The sequence below is a fragment of the Melozone crissalis genome, unplaced genomic scaffold, assembly GCF_028551555.1.
Source record: "Melozone crissalis strain CALT ecotype California unplaced genomic scaffold, PUWL_Pcris_2 ptg000017l_1, whole genome shotgun sequence".
Classification (NCBI taxonomy): Eukaryota; Metazoa; Chordata; class Aves; order Passeriformes; family Passerellidae; genus Melozone; species Melozone crissalis.
The window spans coordinates 12,580,234-12,598,937 of NW_026535795.1; the positions used below are offsets into that span (position 1 = coordinate 12,580,234).

Genomic DNA, 18,704 nt, shown 5'->3' on the forward strand with positions numbered 1-18,704 from the left:
GATAAATGGCTTTGGCTGCCTTTAGTGCATTTGGATTTATTTTTCTGTGCAATGGAAAGCGGTCAGCTTAAAAAGGCAAAGGCTTTCCAGGGTTGCCTTGAATTCAAGTGAAGCTTCTTTCTGAGGTAAGAAGACAGGCAAAAAATAAATCTGAGGCACATCATGAACTATCTGTGGAACAGCAGAGAAATCAGAAGCAGTTCGGGTCTCTTGTGCTCGCTGTGGCAATGGGCATAAAAATTCCACTGCAAACTGGAAAAATTCTTCAGATTTCCTTGCTTTCCTCAGAAACCACACTGAGCAGCAGGTATCAATAGCTCCCAGTGTTCAAACTTTGCTTGCATCGTTCTTTCCATGGAACATTCCCAGGAGAAGAAAGCAGAAGCAGATTAGCATGATGAGCTGGGGAAAGAAGTTCTCCCCATGCTGCCTGCACTTCTGTTTCCTTCCACTGTGCTGGTGATGTCTGGGCTACAAAAGCTGCTTTAATGCATTTTTAGGAGCAGAGAAGCCTCTTGGGAACAGTGAGAGGAGTCAGTAGATGACATGTGGATGGACTTCCCATCCCAGGTTGCAGCAACCTGGGGCCCTGGCACAGGGTGCCCAGAGCAGCTGTGGCTGCCCCTGGATCCCTGGAAATGTCCCAGGCCAGGCTGGACAGGGCTTGGAGCACCCTGGGATAGTGGAAGGTGTGCCATGGCACGGGGTGGAATGAGATGAGTCCCTTCCAGCCCAAACCACTCTGGGATTTTGTGATTCTATACTTTACCAACCTGCCTCTGCCAGTGGGGAGCTCAGGGATGAGCTTGGGGATAGCTCATGGTTTGGGTGAGCTGAGACCTGTGGATCATACATAAGACACAATCCATGAGCCCTTCAAAGAAGGTTTGGCAATGACTTCCACTCAGGACACCCTGGTATCCGTGGTTTTTATACCTGAAGAACCCAAAAGCACCCATCCATCTGTCTTACTCTAATGCTGAGCCATGAGGTCTGGCTTATTCCTGCCTCCCTGCAAGAAGTGGGGGTGTCTTCCCTGAGGATGGTGGGGTTTTAGACACTGGGCTGTGGACACAGTGACAAAGAGTTATGTGCCTTTTCATAAAGGTTTATAAAGTCGTTGTAACTATACTTAAAATACTTGCAGTGACCTGAGTTCTTGACGTTTCAAAGTGCTTTAGGTTGTAAAAACATTGAAGAGATTTATTTAGCCATAGTTGACAAAGGGTACTTAGAACCCAGTTGTCACATTTGTGGACAGCTTTTGTTTGTGTGAAGCGTTACAAGCTGTTCAGGTCCTTAAACTGAAATATGGTTAAAAAAGCAGGCAAGGGAACACCTCGTGCTGGTTACCTATTTCACCTAAAGCTCCTTTATCCCAACCCCAGGGTGTCTCCTGTGCCTTCTGAGGGTACTCCTGTTATGGCTTTGACCCAAAGACCTGGCAGATCCCAGGTGGCATCTAGGAGTCCACTGCCCACTTCAGGCTGCTCCGGGGGTGGTGGGACAGGGCAGCACAGGGAGCAGCAGTGTCTGATGCTGGATTCTGAACTCTGGGAGCTCAGGGCTGCCCTGGTGCCATCTCCACTGGGGACCGGGCTGCAACATGAGCTTGCTTCTTGGAAGACATCACAGAATCCACATGAGAGCCACCGCTGTCACCACGACCCAGCCAGGCACGGCTCCTGTTGGGGACCTCACAGCGTGAGGGGCCAGGGAGCCAACCATGAGATGCAAGTCCATAGGAAAATAACTTTATTAGTTCTGGTGTTGGTGGAGCTGCTTGGGTTGTGCCTCCCTTCATTGTCTGTGTAATTCAGAGATGGTTTTTCCATCTCAGCTTATGAAATATTGAGAGCTTCGCTATTTTACGCAACCTCCATCAGAAGTGTCAGAAGCCCCAGCGAGCTGAACTTTCTGAACCTGGATGTTTTATTGATGTGCCTTGCCAGCAGCCCCTCCAGTGGGGCTGGGGTGCTGGGAGGCACTGCTGGATCTGCCTGTTCCCAACCTGTTCTGCTGCCTGAGCATCATCTCATGGGATGCTCCAGGTGTTTGTGTGCTGATACTTGAATGTGATTCACTTCTTTTTTCCTAAGTGAAGCATGTGGAATTGCTGCTCTTGGGTGAGGTTTAGAGGAGGGAGAGCTGCTGTAAACCTGTGTCCCCTCTGCCTGCAGCCAGGCTGCTCTTCTCACAGTGATGTGTTTGCCCAGCAGCTTCATGTGCTCCTACAACAGCCCAAAACTCTCCTGCCCAAATTGCCCCCATTAACACACAGCATCCTGCCTGCACTGGGAGGCCTGTCCTCTGCAGGAGGAGATCATGGCCCCTGTGTTCAGGGACTCATGCCGTGCCTGCTTGCAGAATGCTTTTTAATGCTTCCTTTAAAGCAGTTCTCTCCCTTTACAGCCTTTTCCCCCTCCCAAAGGGAAGCAGAGGTACCTTAAACTAATTAGGAATAAGCAGCAGAGAAGCCAGGGTGAAGGGTTAGGTGAGATGCTGGGGGGCAGTACCTCCAGAAGGTTTATGGGCATAGCAGTTAGCAGTAGCCTGCCAGAGCCCTGGGAATTTCAGGAAAAGGAGCATTTTGCTGCCTGTGAACAAGTAACTATCCTGTCATGCCTACACCAACTGTGGAGAATTTGGCATGTATGATTTTTGGACTTGAGAAAAAGCAGCATCCCCCAGCTTGAGCAGTGTCAGGCTCTTGGTTTGCTGGCTGGGGAAGTATTGAGGTCTCTGGTTCTCTAAAAAAGTAGCTGGAGAGAGAGGTGTTGTTGACTGCAGAGATTTGGAAAGGATCAAGACCTGAACCTGCTAAGCTGTAAGGACTGGAGCAGTGGATCCCTTCTGAGGTCTTAAAATGTGCCTGAGCATGGTCTGCAGGCAAAATGCAACCATTGCTTCTCCTCGTGGGGTGTACAATGTGCCTGTGCTTGGTGTGCAGGCAAAAACCAAGCACTGCCTCTCCTCGTGGGGCGGTTTAGGGGAGCTGGCAGTGGGCTGGTGTGGGGCAGGGTGGTTTGGGCGCTCTGGAGGGGTGTTTGTCCCCGCTCGGGGCAGTCCCCAGCAGGCAGGGCCGTGGCCGGGAATGCTGTTGTGTAAATCCGTGTTTGCCCAGCGCCGGGCTGGCGGTGAATGGTGCCGGGCTGATGGGATTAGTCAGGGGCCTCCTGTTAATATGTGTTGTTGACGCCGCACCTCGGGGAGAGCCTGTCAGGATTACCGAGAGGTTCGTAGGTGGCACAGCAGCCACGGCTGTGCATTAATGGGAGGGGGAAATGGCCAAATGTGGTCCTGCCCAGTGGGCTCCTGCTCCGGGCCTCCCTCGGTGCTCCGAGATCTCTGGTGGAGTTTACTCCCGGTATAAAACATTTCGGATTTACATTTTCCTTTAACACTTCCTCTTCGAGCCGGGTAGTATGTTACACATTTAATTGCTCTTCCTTTGAATTTTCCAGTCCGCGTTTGGTACCCTTGCAACATCAGTATCTTGTTATCTTGTTGTTGCTTCTAATTGCTAACACATGCCGATTTTCCAGCGCCGCAAACTCTGCCTTGCTGGGGACGGGGAGGGGAGAGAGTTTGCAACGAAGATTTACGTGCATGGGGAAACCTTCGGAAAATTAGCCAAGAGCTCATCCCCGTTTCCAAACGCGGGGCTGGGGCAGAGGCTGCGGTGAAAGGCGGCTCTGAGGAGGGGGGTGGCGGAGCTTTTTCCTCGCTGTTCCTGCCGGCCATAAACAAATCCGGTGTATTTAACAAGTTAATGTCAGGCGGGCGGCGAGGCGCTGGTAGGTGTGTGCCTGGTGACATCAGCTGGCGAGCAGCCTGGCAGCAGCGCGGCGCAGGCAGGGAGCAGGCAGCGAGCCGAGGGTGTGTTGCCTCTGAGCTGGGTATTCTGGCAAGGTGGAGAGCTGGTCTGTTTGGCAGGACCTTCCCATCTGGGATCCATCTGTGTTTCCCTGGAATCGGACAGGCGGCTCCAGGCAGTGAGAAATCGCAGATGTGCGGGACCTGACACATGTCCAGCTAATGAAAGGAGAAGGCAGGCTGGGCTCCGGCTGCGCTCGAAGATCACGGGCGGAGGAGGAGGAGGAGGAAGAGCGCTTTTCTTTCTATTTGAAAGAAACGAGGTGTATTGCACAGCAGCTGGATCCTTGCAACCTCGCTGGCTAGGGTAAGCAAGGAACGGGGTTATTTTGAAGCAGCGCTTGGTTTGCTCGGAGCGATGCTCGGGGGGATGCTCGGGGGTGCTGAGCCCGGCGAGGTTCGGGCTGGGCAGAGCTCCGAGCCCCGGCTCGCACCAGGTACGGGCACAGGCGGGGAGCGGCGGCCGCAGCGCCCTGCCAGCCTTGCCTCGCTCCTCTGCAGTGCTGGGGAAAACTTCAATAGCCCAGCCGGCTGCATGCGAGCATTCTGCAGCTGAAAAAACACTAAACTCTCTCCGAGGAGAGCTGCGGTGCAGCTCGTTCTGGGTTGCTATGGAATGGGTATTTTTTATTTTATTCCTTCCCCCCCCCACCACCCCCTCCGTGAGCAGAGGGCTGGGATTTGGCGTTTTCTGGGGAAATGGCAATGCAGGAAGGGGTTTGTGTGTTTTAGCAGAACGTGTTTTTCTGCTGTGCCTAGGCTCACTCTGGTTTCTGCATGCTGGTATTGAAGCTGGGGGGGTGTAAACTGCAGAGGTGGATTTCTTCCATTGGCTCCCAAATTTCCTTAATTTCCCCCGTGTTTTCAAGGCTTCTCTGCATTGTGTCAGAGGCTGCTCCCTTTTTGTCTTTGCACTCCTTGAGCAGCAACTGATGCTCCCAGCATCTAAATCTCCCAGATCAATCTTGTGATACCAGAACACACCTCCCCTATATATTTGCACTGTCTGGCTGTAGACAGGCTGTATTTTCTCTTTTTCCATTGTAATCCCTGGATCTTGCATATTTAGTTTAAACCTGCCCTTTTGCCCCCTCCCTGTCTTTTGGGAAGGTTCAGCAGTTGAAATCACTCCTCTGACCCTCTGGTGTAGCTTGTAGAGATCCCTCTGTTGCATGTTTAAGCTTCTCCCCCAAATATTATCAGCTTTTTCTGCTCCCTACACCACTCAGCTCCTGTGCAATGATACTCAGTCCTTTTTATGTGCTGTAGAAATCCTGCCCAGCCACAGGAGATGCACCAAAATCAGCACTCAAAGTTTGGGGAGCTGAAATGTGGCTGAGCATTGCTTGCTGTCAGGTTGGAAAAAGAGAGAGGAATATTTGCTGGGCTGCCTGGTGCAGGATGATTCCCTTTGGTGTTGCTTTGTCCAGGTTAGCTTTAAACATGCCAAATGATGGGGTTTCCTGAGGGAGAGCCTGGCTGGGCTCCCTCCAGTGTGCTTGGGCTGCAGCTCTGTGCTTGGTCAGTTTGGCTACTCTGTGGGCCACCCTAAGGTTTTCCTTCTTTTGCAGCATGTAAGCATTTAATAGAGGCTTTAAAAAATATAAATCTGCTTCTAGAGACACACCAAACACCTCCAGTGTGTCCCTGGAGAGGAGGCAGAAGGAGTGTGCGTGCTTCAAAATCTCAATGTGCACCAGCACAAAGAAGTTTGAAACCCCAAAAATGCCCAGCAAAGCCATGCAGGGTGTGCAATATCTAGGGGCAAAGAGCAGTGCTCCCCTGCTGCAGCTCTCCTAGAGCCTTCCCGGGTTTGTGAGGGCAGTGCAGGGTGTTGGAGCAGCTGCTCTGCGGTCTCCGTGCGGGTCGAGCCCTGATTAAGCAAACGGAAGTTCTGCCGGCATCGGGGCAGCACGATTTGCCCATTAAACAACTCATTTAGTAGAGTCTTGCTCAAGCCCTGAAGGAAACTTTCTTTTTTTCCTCAGGCTCCTTTATTTTTAAAAAGGATTTAGGGTGCCTAGTGCTTAGATGAGAGAGGTGGTTGTGTTTTGGGGAAGAGGGTGGCTTGAAACTCTGTCACCAGACCTAATGATTTTATAGAAATGGTGCAGGACATCCAAGTGAAGACACTTTTTTTCTCCCTCTGCTATTGTCTGCTGTATGACATGATTGTCACTATTAATATGGAAAAGATGTTCTGTCTGATTTTTGGAACTACCTGGGCTTCACCTAAATGACTGTGTGCCTTTCACAGCCGGGGAGCCCAGCACATCCAGCAGTTAGAGAAACACACAAAATAATGCAAAACTCAGAGACTCCAGTGTGGGAAACAAGGAAAAAAGAGTAAAGCAAAGGCAGTTTGAGCAAATACTGCCAACAGGAAAGTGCAGCTAAGCCAAGAGAAGGATTTGAAGGGTTTGAGGAAGGAACAGAATTGCTAAAGGCAAGGAGAATAAATCGTTAATCTGAGAACTCTATTACACAGGGAATGCCCCCAGGAAAAGAGCAGAAACTCCATTTAATAGTGAAAATGCCAAGCCAGGCTCTGCTCTGCCCAGGGACTGGAGCCACAGCCCCTGCTCACTTCCAAGATGCTGCTATTTTTGCAACTTGCATCTGCTGGTGTTGCAGAGGCTTGTTTAAACCCGCCAAGGCAAAGGGAGCTTTGCTCACATGAATCCTGGGTCAGGCTGTTGGGTTTGGGGTTTTTTTTCTGATTTATTCTTCTCAGTCTTATAGGACCAGGGTCCCCAAGAGAGTGGGATTTCACTTAATGCTGCCTCTCCTGCCACATGGAGTGTGAGTCCCAAATGATTTTACTGCTGCTTTACAGAGCTTTGTCTTGCATCACCCACGGTGGAGTTTGGCTTGTAGAGGTTATCACTGGTTTGACAGGTTTGTGTGGTTTGACTGCAGGAACTGAGTTTTCAAGTCAACCAGCCCTCCAGTCCCCAAATTGACCCATAAATGCAGTAACCACCAGCAGCATTTAGCAGGAGGCAGCGCTCTCCCATGGTGGTGGGATGGGGAGCCAGGTGGCCTCTTGTTTTTTTCCAGATCTGTTTTTTTAAGGTTTGGACAAAAAACAAGATTTGTTTGACATGTATGTGTGATGTTTATAGTATAGCTGGAGAGCTGAACACAGTCATTTGAGGACTTGGGCACATGCAGCAGATTGAAGTCAATGCTGGCTAGTTTTTAAATCTGAGCAGAAGATGGTCATAATCTGTTGCCTGTTGGGTTTTTTCCCATTATAAGAGCTGGCTTATCCATACTTGTTCTGGGCTGGATTGTAAGCTTGCCTTTATCTAGTGACTGTTTCCATATCTGATTGCTTGTTAGGAGCTAGGTATGAAATGTGTTTCGACAGACGCTCCAGAGCAGTCCCCGGGGGCAGCGTCACTGCAGGTCTCTGGGAGTCTGTTCAACTTTTATTTTTATGATGGAGACTGCCTTAATTCATGCAGCATTCAGGGAATGGCTGGAAAAACCTTTGTTTAGAGCAGGAGCAGCAGCCAGGAAGAAATGGTGAGCAGTGATCCCACAGTTAAAGTGCAGCACGGAGAGGCTTGGGTTCAGTTCCTGGGTCTGCAAGCAATTTTCTGAGGCAGGACCTTGACCTTAGCACGGCTTTGTGTGTCAGCAGCTTATGTCCAACAGGACAATAGCGATTTCAGAGGTTTCAAAGCATTTTAAAGTGTAACTATCATGCCTTTTATTGGGCTGGGCAGTGGCATTTTTATAAGCTAAGCTGAAGGTTTTAGAATAATGCGTATTGAATTTCCTCGGCGCGCTGCCGGCCGCAGGATTCCCATCTCTGCTGCCTGCAGGATTCCCATCTCTGCTGCCTGCAGCACCACTTGGGCTATTGAAGGGGGACACTCACAGGTGGCCAGAAGAACCACTTAGAAGAACCAACACTTGCAGATCTTCAAAGCCAAGAGTCAGTTTTCCTTCCTCTCCTTGTCTGTAGCAGAGGGATGCCGCAACCTGCCGGCGGGATGCTGTGCAACCATCCCTTTCACCAAAAAAAACCCAAAAAACCCTGGAAAGCCCCAAAAGTGTGGCTAAGGGATGCGGAGGGAGGATGAGGAGGGCTGCAGCTCGGACCTGTTGCAGGGGGAGGGCATTGTGTGAACAGATGTGCCGGGCGCTGCCGCTCCGTGCGCTGCCCGCAGCGCCAGGTGCAGCCATTGTTCCGCTACTCCCCATTCAGCCGCTCCGCGCCCGCTCCCGCATTGTTCCTGCAGGAAATTAGCATCAAAAACCCATCCCAAACCCCCACGTCCCTCAACTGCAGGTGACTGTTATTGGCCCCAGCTGCCACCCTTGTGCTTGATTACTTCCATATGGGGCTGTGGCAAGATGTAGGATCCACTTATTGATTTTTTTTTTAAATATTTTTTCCCCTTTTTTTTATTCCTAGCCTTTCCTCCCACCCCACACAGACCCTTCAGCTTCAACAAAACCCTGAAATCTATTAAGCCCCCGATAGGCTCCAGTTGCTGTTACAACTGGGATGAACATTTTACAAGCAAAGCTAATTACACCCTCTCTGCTTTCTTCCTTTCTTCAGCCCCCACCCCATAAATGTAAAATAACCAGAGGGCAATTGGTAGTAAATTAAATCTTTGCAGTGTCCTGAGAGGAGGTTTCCTTGCTAGCAGGAAGAAGTCTGCTGGGCTTTAGATGTTTTGTTATCTGGGTTTGGGCTTGTTTTTTGGCTTTTTTTTTTAGCTAGAAAATGGGGAACTCTGGCATACTGCTGTGACACACCTATTAAAGGGACACACAGATCCCAGCCTGGGTCTGCACAGGAAAGGAAAACACATTAAACAAGTGGGATGTTAATTTGTGAGTGTAGTCAGCTGTTGAGAGAGCCAAGGAGAAACTCCATGTCAACTGAGGTTACAAATTTCTAGGAGCAATGTGATTTTCTCCTGGTATGATTCATCTACAGGGCAGCAGGTTCCATGAATGTCCAAACCTCCTAAAATATCCTCTGAGGTGTTGCTGGCATGGAGCAATCCTGGGTTTTCCTCAAGACAAGATGGGCTGCAGTTGGTAAGAGGAGGAGGGAGGGAGGGAGCATCCCTTTGTGCCCTACCTGGGAAATGTCCCTGCTCTTCAGAGGCACCGTGGGAGCACAGGTGGGTCACATCCTGTGACGTGCCATCAGCCCACGCAGCCCTGACCCACTTTGTGCCAGCCAGGAGAAGAGGAGGGTGGCAGCTTGTGTCTGTGCTGGAGGCACCAGGCAGGGCTTCCCTCTGTGCCAATCCTGGAGGCATCAGGCAGAGCTTCCCTCTGTGCCAATTCTGGAGGTACCAGGCAGAGCTTCCCTTTGTGCCCATCCTGGAGGCATCAGGCAGAGCTTCCCTCTGTGCCCATCCTGGAGGCATCAGGCAGAGCTTCCCTCTGTGCCCATCCTGGAGCCATCAGGCAGAGCTTCCCTCTGTGCCCCTGCCTGAGCAGCCTGGGGGCCAAAGCCCTGACCCAGGCCTGAGGTAGGTTGGTTGCATCTCTCTGGAGAAGTGTTGGGTTTCCCTCACCCAGCTGGGACCCCCAGGGCTGTTCTGGTGGCGTTTGTGCTGGAGGCTCCTGCCAGAGCAGCTCCTGAAGGGATGGTGGTGCTTGGAGCACCATGGAGATGTTCCTGCTGCTGCTGCCTGGCCCTCAGGGGCTGCTGAAGGTGTGATCCTACCAGACCCTCCTCAGCCTCAGCTCTTCCAGCTGGGGAGGCCATTCCTCAGGGAATCACCATCACTTTTTGTGGCTTTCCATCCTTGCTGGTGCCCCAGCAGCCACTTCCACAGGATCTCTCCTATTCCTGCTGGTGATGCACTGAGCAGTTTGTGCAGAGACCTGGCAGTGGTGCTGCAGTGTCCCATGCTGGTACAGATGCAGGAAAGCAAACCCCTGGCTGGAAATGATCCTAGAAATGCCCCTCTCTGCTCACAGAGACATGGAAGGTATATCCATAATGGAGAATGACATTTTATTCAGCAAACAGAGTCACTGCACTGAGACTTTGCTCAGGTACAGAAGTCTGTAGGGACAGCTGGGGCTTGGTTGGTTGATCTCATGGTTACAGATGCAAACTTACTCATGGATGGGGAGTGGACTTGCCCTGAGGCTTTGTGTCCCAGCATTGGTGCTCCACCATTTGTCAGGCTGACCTTCACCACGAGCTGCATCCTGTCTTTGGCAGGTGGGACCTGCCAATGCAGATTGTGAGGATTTAAAATAAAAAATCTGCTTGCTAGCTGAGAATATTGTCCAGCTGAAGTACTTGCTTTATTTACTGTCCCTCCTTCCTGATCCAGCCCTCTCCTGGCTTGGCTGCCTGGCAGTGACCACCCAGATCTTCCTGGGAGGCCTCTGTGCAGGTGCAGTGGTGGGGAAGGTTGTGAACTTCTAAAAAATTTAAATTCCAGCTCTTAGGGGTGCTGTGCAGCCTGGGGTAGCACCAGGCCTGTACCACCAGGTACAGCAGGTCAGAGGTGGATGAAGGAGGCAAAGCAACCTCATGGAATATCTCGAGTGATTTTCCTCAGACTTGTTTCAAACCCTTCAAAGTCAAATCTCAAACTTAGGGGGTTTCTTCTCCCTAATTAAATTAACAGGCCATATGGTGTTTACTGTGAGCGCCTGCAATATGGAAGGAGCTACCTCCTGGATCACTTTCTTTTTTCAAAAGCTGCTGCTTTACCTGATGTCACTGTTCTGAAATGTTCTTTTCAGCAGCGGGCATGAGGGGTTATTTCTGCCACCTCAGTGCTGTTGGTGTCACCTTCTGATCCCAGGGTTGAGCTGTGCCATAACCTGTTTCTGCAGCTTTCTTTGTTTTTCCTTGGTTTTTGTCAGGCCATTTTGCTGCTTAGTGAGGAGTGTGTATAAGTCAGGGTTTTTTTCATGCTTTTTCGCATGCAGGTGATGATTCTTGTTCTTGGAGCTGAGGAGAATAGGAAACAGCTCAGGGTGGGTTTTTTGAGGGGTGCTGGTGTTTTCTTTTAACAATTGCTACAGTTTTATTTCATTTTTTTCATCATCATCTCAGGAATCTGTCAGACTGCAAGTTTTGTAGAGTTTTGTTCTTTCTTAATGGGTTGGTTTTAAAGAACTTACTCTGCATGTGCTGCTTTTATCTTTGCATGAGATGTGGAGGAGGAAGTGAAGACCTTGAGGAAGAAAAATCACTGGGTTTTTATAAGATCCTTGCAGTTAGCTGAACAGGAAATAGGGTCAGAATCTCTAAACTTGTAGGAGAAGTCAAGGAATGGAAAGTTTCAGACTTTGCTGTCTGTTTTGAGCTGCCCTCACCCATTTAGTAGGATTTTTTTGGTAATCATCACTTGTGTGTGAGTGCCCTTGCTGTGAGCTCACCCTGCCTCTCTCCAGTGGTGTAATTTAACCTTTCTCTGCAATTTTTAACTTGTTGGTGCATCTTTTCCATGGGAGCTGGGTGACCCTTCATCTCCAGCCAGTCTCAGCTTGTTGTGGGGTGTCTGAGCTCCCGGGAACAGATCCATTTGTGGCCACTGAAAACACCCTGCCACATTAGCATATTCCTGCAACGTATGCTCCAAGGGTGTTTCTTTGCAGAGAAGCCTCTCTAAAGATAGCATCGTGAAGTTCTGTGTTGTCAACCAGGGACACTTGATCTAAAAAACAACATTTGATACACAGACAAGGTTTGCAAGTGCCATCTGGATTCTGGGAGATGAGCTAGGTTGTCTCTGTTTTGCATACACTCACCAGGAAAAAAAAAACAAAAAACACCAAGTGTGTGCAGGCGGATGAATTCTTCAGAATCACCTGAGCAGAACTGTTTAGTCCACATGGGTGTCCTCAGTGACATGGGACACCTGTGTAATGCCATACCACTGGGTATCAGGTCCCTCTGGACCTTCTTAGGGTGCTGGAAATAATTCTGTACTTCAGTGATGTATTATTGAAACCCAGGTGGGATCAATTGAAATTCTCTCACACCAGTAGTATTTTAGTCTGCAAGGCAGAACCTGCAAATGATGCATTTCCCTGCAGAAATGGGCATCTTTTTAGGGAGCTGGGGATGCAGGGAACACAGATGTCTTTGTCTGGCTCCAGTTCTGCCTGGTGGAGAGGCTGTCCTCAAACCCATGCCAGCCCTGAGAGAAACCTGAACACCATGAAAACCTAAAGTGGCCCTAAAGGGGTGGACAGCAAACTCCCTGTCCACATCTTCCCAGGGACATGTAGCTCATAGAATGGATTTTCCTTCAGGGCCTATTTCTTGACTTTCTAGTTATCCTCTCATATGCAAATCTAATTTGCCTAATGGGCTGGTGAGTGTAATTGAAAGGCAGCCTGCACTTACACGATAGTGAAAAGTCTCACCTGTGCCCAGGCACAGATGGGGCTCTGCCTCACTGCTGCATCATTAGAGGAAATTTATAGGCACGGTGTCACAGGCTTTGCTGTGACCAGGGAAGGAAAATGGCAGTTTAGAACAAACTTGGGGGTTTGCTGCCTTGTTTTGTGCCCTGGTCTCACAATTTTGAGCTTTTTGGGTTTTTGTCTTTCCCCTGTGCTCCAGGGGAGCAGGTTAATGAAGGTTACTGGTGATTACCTGAGGACAACCCTAAGAATGATGAATTGGGACGTCTTGTCAGTGCTGTGTTGCTGTGTGATGGGCTGAAAGTGAGCGCAGCAGCAGCTGAGCCAGCCTTCCCTCTCCAGTCCCTGTGCAGCACTGAATCTCCAGAGGTTATCCATGGAAATTCTCCACCTCTGGTGCCCACGAGAGGGAGGGGAAGGAGGCACACAGAAACAGCCACTGCTGTGCCTCCATCTCTGCTGGGATTGAACAGACCAAGAAGCTGTGGATTCCCCACCCCTGGCAGTGTCCATGTTCCACTTGGACAGGGCTTGGTGGTAGAAGATGTTCAGGAGTTTGGAACGGAGTGATCTTCAAGGTTCCATCCAACCCAAACCATTCCATGACTCTAAACACTGAACTTTGCTGGTTCTCCTGTCCATCCTGATCTCTCTGTGCCTGGACTCTGCAGGAGATGCTGCCTTGTGGGGCTCCAGGTGTGCAAACACCCCTCTACACCATCAGGCCCCCACACCCCTCCAAAACACCCCCAAGTGTGTTGTGCTTTCAGCTCTGGGGATGGTGGAAATTTCCCACAGGCTGCTCAGGCTTGGGGCACAAAGGAAGAGCCATTTGTGTAGTGGTGTGAGGAGTGTTTTTAAGAGGCAGAATTGTCATCTTGGCAGGGCTCCTGTGTGTGCCAGTGATGGCAGGGACTATTAGCTGGGCAGCACTGAATGCACTTAGCGCCCAAGTGAATGAAGTGAGCTCTGCCCAGAGCCAGGGAGCTGGGGACTCATTAGTGAGCCTTGGCTACCCCAGCAGTATCAGCAGGGCACTCTGAGGGTGTTGGTGTGGGCAGCAGTGCCAGGGCTGCCTGGGAGAGCCAGCCTGGCTGTGGGACAAGGGACACTCCTGCTCACACCAGCTCAGGGTGGGTTACCCAGAGCACAGGGCACAGGGTTGTGTGCAGGCAGTTCTGGGACACCTCCAGTCAGGGAGATATTTGCCCTCCCTGGGCAATCCCACACAGTAAAGAAGTTTTTCACGTTCAGGTGTAACTTCCTGGGCATCAGTTCCTGCCCATTCCTTTGTCCCCACAGAGCAGAGTCTGTCCCTGCTGTCACCCTTCCCTGCAGACACTGACAGAGGGATGGAGTCCCCTCTGGCACTTGTAAATAGTGAGGATGAAAGAGATTTCTCACATCTTTCCCAAGTTCCTCCTTGATTTCTTGGACAGCTTGCCCGGTTTTGGATAAAGCCTGGTGGAGCTTTAGCCCTGGGCTGGCTGGCAGTGCTGAGCTCCTGCTCTTCAGCCTCCATCTGGAGAAGAGAGACTCTGTGTTAGAGTCTGCTTTATATTTGGAAATGCTATGACTTCAGGGACCCAAGGGGGATGTTTTTCTGCATCCTTCCTTGATTGCTTCATTTTGGGTTTGTGGTAGAACTTGGTTAGTGGTTTGTTTTGCACTGGATTTGGTTTCTGTTTTGTTTTTTGCTGAAATGACCATTGTTTTCATCTAAACTGGCCCATCTGACTATGAGTTTCTGGATTGCTTCCTTCTCCAGATGGTCAGGATTTGTACCTGGTCTGTGCTTAACAAACAGGTTTGTTGTTAGTTTTGTTGTTTTTTTTTTTTTCCCTAGTTTAATACAGACTTTCGTAATAGCTTTGGGTGTCCTTGGTATTATTTGTGCCTCTCTGCGGTCACGTTGGTTGTTATGGATTAAATGTGGTTTTCTGCCTTGAAATCTCACTTCTGAAAGAGGTGACCTTGCCTTTTTTTATTTTAATTGCTGTTATTTACAGTTATTGGTAGTGGTGCTTGAGCTGCTAGCACTGCTGCTTTGTGTCTGCCTGGTATGCAGAGACTTTTTATATCCCAGTTTGTGCTTTACTCATTTGGAGTACTCTTTACTCACTGGATACCCCTGCTCCTAACCCCCAGAGCTGCTGTTCCTGTTCTCCTTAGCCCAGTGATGTTCATGATGCTCTAAGAAAGCCAGATTTGGTTGTTTTCTGAGGTCAGTGCTGGTTTTAAGGTTCATTTATAGTGTTGGGCACCAAACCATCAAGCAGCGGTTTGGAAGATGGAGAATAGCAAGAGGGATGTCTTCTTAAATGTTTTAAAGCTTGACTTTAAACTCCTCCTGTATGTCTTTAGTAATCAGGTTTAAAGCTCCTAAATCTTCAGTCACTGGGTGATTTTAAGGTGGGTTTGATTTCATCCTTTTATTTTGTAAGATTTCATGATTTTTCAGGCTGTTCCCCTTTTTCCCTTGTGTTGCTTGAGCTCCCAAGGTGCTCCAGGCTGTCTCTGCCCTGCTGTGCAGGTCCCTGGGGTGTGTCAGTGTGGGATGGGGACCTGTCCAGTCATGGACAGTGCCTGTGTTTGTGATCCAGCGAGGCAGGAGCACTGTGGATCTCAGGGATCCTGGGGAAAGGATTTGCACAGACAAGGCTGTCTCTCCCGAAGGATTTCTGGGTTCTCTGATGACAAAAATCTGGAGTAAACCTTGCTGCCCTCATAGCAATCTGTGGGAGCTTTTGTACGTCCCTGTAGGAACTTGTCCTGTGTGTGACCACACTCATTCCCAGCAGCTGGCTGGGAGCAGAGGCACAGAGGTGGCAGGATCTGCAGTGCCAGGAGCTGTGGGATTGGGGTCTGAGCTCACCTGGCACTGTGATAAGGGATATCACACCATCCCTCAGCTGCCTGGGGTTAAAAATGCACCAGGCAGTGCAATTGAATGCTTTTCTCAGAGGAAATTCCCAAAATTATTCTCCTTGGAGAGGTAGGGATTCATCCTGCAGCGAGCACAGTGGGACTGGGAAGCTTTCAGCAAAGGGGCTCACTGTCCTGACCCAGAAACAGCATCCTTCTCAGCACCTCCTCAATTTCTTATGGCTAGAAAATGTCCTCCTTTTCCACAAGTTTTCCTGCTGAAACTGAGAGCTGGGCCATAACACACCAGGCAGTGAAAAAGGAGGCTGGCTCACCTGGTGACCATCACTTTTGGGATGAGCCAGGCTCACAGTGCAGGAGCTGCAGGGTTCCCTTGGGAAGGGGCTGTCCTGGGGGAGCCATGGGGATGCCAGAGCTGCCCTGGATTTGCTGGGGCAGCTGAGCAGGGAGCAGGGCAGGGCTGCAGGGTGGGAGCTGTGGCCTCACTGCCCTGGTGGCCATCAGCTCCTGCTGGCTCTGCTCTGTGCACATTGCCCTCTCCTCAGCTCTTCCGGTCAAGTCATGCAGAGAGGAGGCTCAGGGTCCTAAATGGAGTTTGTGGGGTGGTGTTGGGATGAATTTGTGCCTTAAATCTCTTAGGATGGATTTTTAAACCACAAACGCTATTTGGACACCTCTAATTGCAGCATCTGTGCGAGGGGAGCAGGAGAAGCTGCAGAGCAGCCAGAGCCCCTGGGAATGCTCCCCTGGGAGGAGAGAACCCTGTAACCCTCCCTGAGCCATTCCTGAGAAGCCCAGCAAGGGCTGCAGTGGTGGTGGCCCCGTGCTGGATCCTCCTTGGGGAGCTGTGGGTTCCTTGGGTCACTCCTCAGAGCCTGCTCCAGCAGCTCTGCTTTTCCCAAGCCTGTTTAAATCAGTGGATGCATTCCCATTGACTGTTTGGAGCTGCAGAGAGCCCCTTGGAGCTAATTAGTAATTAGAGGATGCCAATTAACCACGGTTCCCCAGGCTCTGCTGCTTTGCTGGTGCTGCTGGGCTGGAGAAGGAGGGAACAAAATGGAGCCCAGTGTGAATGTGTTTCATCTGGAGAGCAGGAGAAGGGTGGAGCTGCTTGTTGAATGGCCAGCAGTCCAAGTTTTAAAAGGATTTATGAGGGCTAGATAAAATCATGTCCTAAAGGCTATCTCGAAGCCTCTGTTAAGGTGGAAAATGCTTTCTAAACTTAGAGCTTGTTTCACTGCGTTTCCCCTCTTTTGGACCTCCCAAAATTTTACAGGTACAAAAGTTCCAGCTTTATTTACTCCATGGTGTTTAGCCTAGGCAGAATGAAAAACAGATTTGCACTCTCAAAATTACAGTGCTCAGTTGTTCTTGTGTTTAACCTGTGGATTATAGGCCTGCCCACCTTGGGAAATGTGGTCTCTAAACTGTGGCAGAATTTAAGGAATGCTCCTAAGGGAAGCAGGTTTTTACTGCCATTGCCAAGGGAGATTTGGTCATTCAGCCATGAGTTTCCCACTTGTTGGTTCACTTCTTACTCTCTGGTGTAAACTTGGTGTTCACTGGACCCCAGAGGGGTGAATCCATGGCCTTGATGCTCTGGGCAGGGAGCAATTTTGGACCTTTTAGGAGTGTAACTCCTTAAAGCCACCTCTTCAAATTAATTTTTCTATCTAAAAATAGCTGAGATGGTAAAAGTGCTGCTTTTATTTTATTTTTTAATACAAGCATAATTAAATCTTACTTTCACTTTACGCATTTACAATAAGCAAAACCCAAGCTGTGTTTTGCCCTGACATCTCATTTCCCCACGTGTAGAAGCCCTGCAGAATAAATATTAACTAAAACCACCCAATCTTTGCTAGCAGGCTGTTGCTCCAAGCCTTTCTCCATGGTATCCCTTCAGTACATGTTGTGTCTGGGCTCCACCAGCCTCGGGAGCCGTTAATCTTCCTGGTGTTTTCTTCCCTGAGGCAAATGAGACACAGATGTTCCCATCTGGAAACTTTGCTCCCGCCACCGTTGTTCTGCTCAGAGTCAGAGGCTTTGGAGAGCAGTGCTGAGACTTTTAAGAAGTCAGTTTTTTGCCATGATTGTGATAATTGCCCGTTTGATATCTGTAGCTGCTTTCATTTTTCATTCCCAGTGCTTTAGCCCAAGGAGTAAATAGTGCGGAGGAGGAAATATTGCTTAATATTGTTATGGGAGTGGGTGATTTAAAAAAAAAATAGTCTTGATTCTATGATGTTAAATGGAGCTAGGAATTAATGAAAAATTACCAAAATACTTAGCAGTATCTAAGCAAATGAATTAGTGAGGGACTCTGGCTTTGCTGAACGAGTGCCCTGTGCCAGGTTATAACCCAGCCAAAGGGGTGGTTTGGGGAGGCTGCATCACTCCCCTCAGTCCCCAGAGTGCTTCCTATCCTAAAACTGCAATGCAGGCCTTGGTTTCCAGGAATGTTTTCTCCTGGGCTATATTCCAGGAGTGTGTGCCTCCCTCTGGGGTGGCTGTCTCTGATGAGGGCAGAGCAATCAGCTGGTGAGGATGAGGAGGGTGCCATGCCCCAGGGCACCTCGGGCTCCCTGGCAGAGGGAGCATCCCTTTGAGACAGTGATGATTAAAATCTGCTGCCAGGGACATCAAGGGTCCCCAAAATTTGCTTGTAGGGATGCTAGCGGTGTGGGAAGGGAATGGCTGTGGTGGTGCTAGAGCAGCTACAGCTCCTGGGTGGAAATGGCTGTCAGGGTAACTATGCCCTGCTCCTTCATGGAAAGAGAGCAGTAGAGTGGGGATAACCACAACAGGGTGTTTGTGTTCCTTTAGAAGCAAGATGAGTTTGGGGGCTTGATGTACAGCAGCTGTGGGGAGTGTGGCACTTGGTGCCATGATCTAGTTGAGGTATTAGAACATGGGGTGGACTCGATGATCCTAAAGGTCTCCTCCAACCTAGAAATTCTGTGATTCTGTGTTGGATGTGATAGTTTGTGGGGTGAATCCCACATCCAGGGTTTGGTCCTGGCCTGAGTCCTGGCCCCAGAGGAAGGCTCAGGAGGCAGGAATGCCCTGCAGGCAGCTTTGTGCTGCTGGGTCTGACACGGCCATGGCACAGGCAGAGCTGGAGCTGCCGCCGCCTTGTCTGCCTGGGAGCTGCCCCGAATCCAACCTGTGCTACTGCTGAGTTCCTAGAGCCAGGCACATTAATAGGATTTTATAAAAATCACTGAAGGGCAAGACGGATAAAGATCTGCAGTCTGCCTTCAGGAATAAATTATTAATCTTATTTCCCTTATTAACTGCTTTCTGGACTGCTTGTGAACGATAACATACTTTGCTCTTTCAAGTTCTTCTATCTGAGTTTCACATTGAATTGAGATTTAAAGTGAAACAGCTGTGTGTGGGAGAGGACTAGATGGCAATGGAGATACACGCGTTTATTTTTGATTTATAAAATGCCTCTCCCAGGCTCAGCAGCTCCCTCCTGTGTGATGCAAGGCTCTCCTGAGAGGTGCCTAGCCCTCTCCCCTCCCACAGCTCTTACAGCTCAGGAGCTGGGATGT

General features: G+C 49.8%; 1 protein-coding gene across 5 annotated transcripts in view; it reads left to right on the forward strand.

Annotated features, from left to right (window-relative positions):
* Nucleotides 1-18,704, forward strand: part of CBFA2T2 (CBFA2/RUNX1 partner transcriptional co-repressor 2) — a 59,393-nt gene that overhangs the window by 18,603 nt on the left and 22,086 nt on the right. Inside the window, exon 1 of one of the 5 annotated variants that reach the window (XM_054274746.1) lies at nucleotides 3,819-4,183. The exons of the other annotated variants lie outside the window; for them this stretch is intronic. The gene's annotated coding sequence lies outside the window, so the exon portion shown is untranslated. Of the gene's footprint in view, nucleotides 1-3,818; nucleotides 4,184-18,704 lie in introns of those variants that run through there. 5 annotated transcript variants of the gene reach the window in all.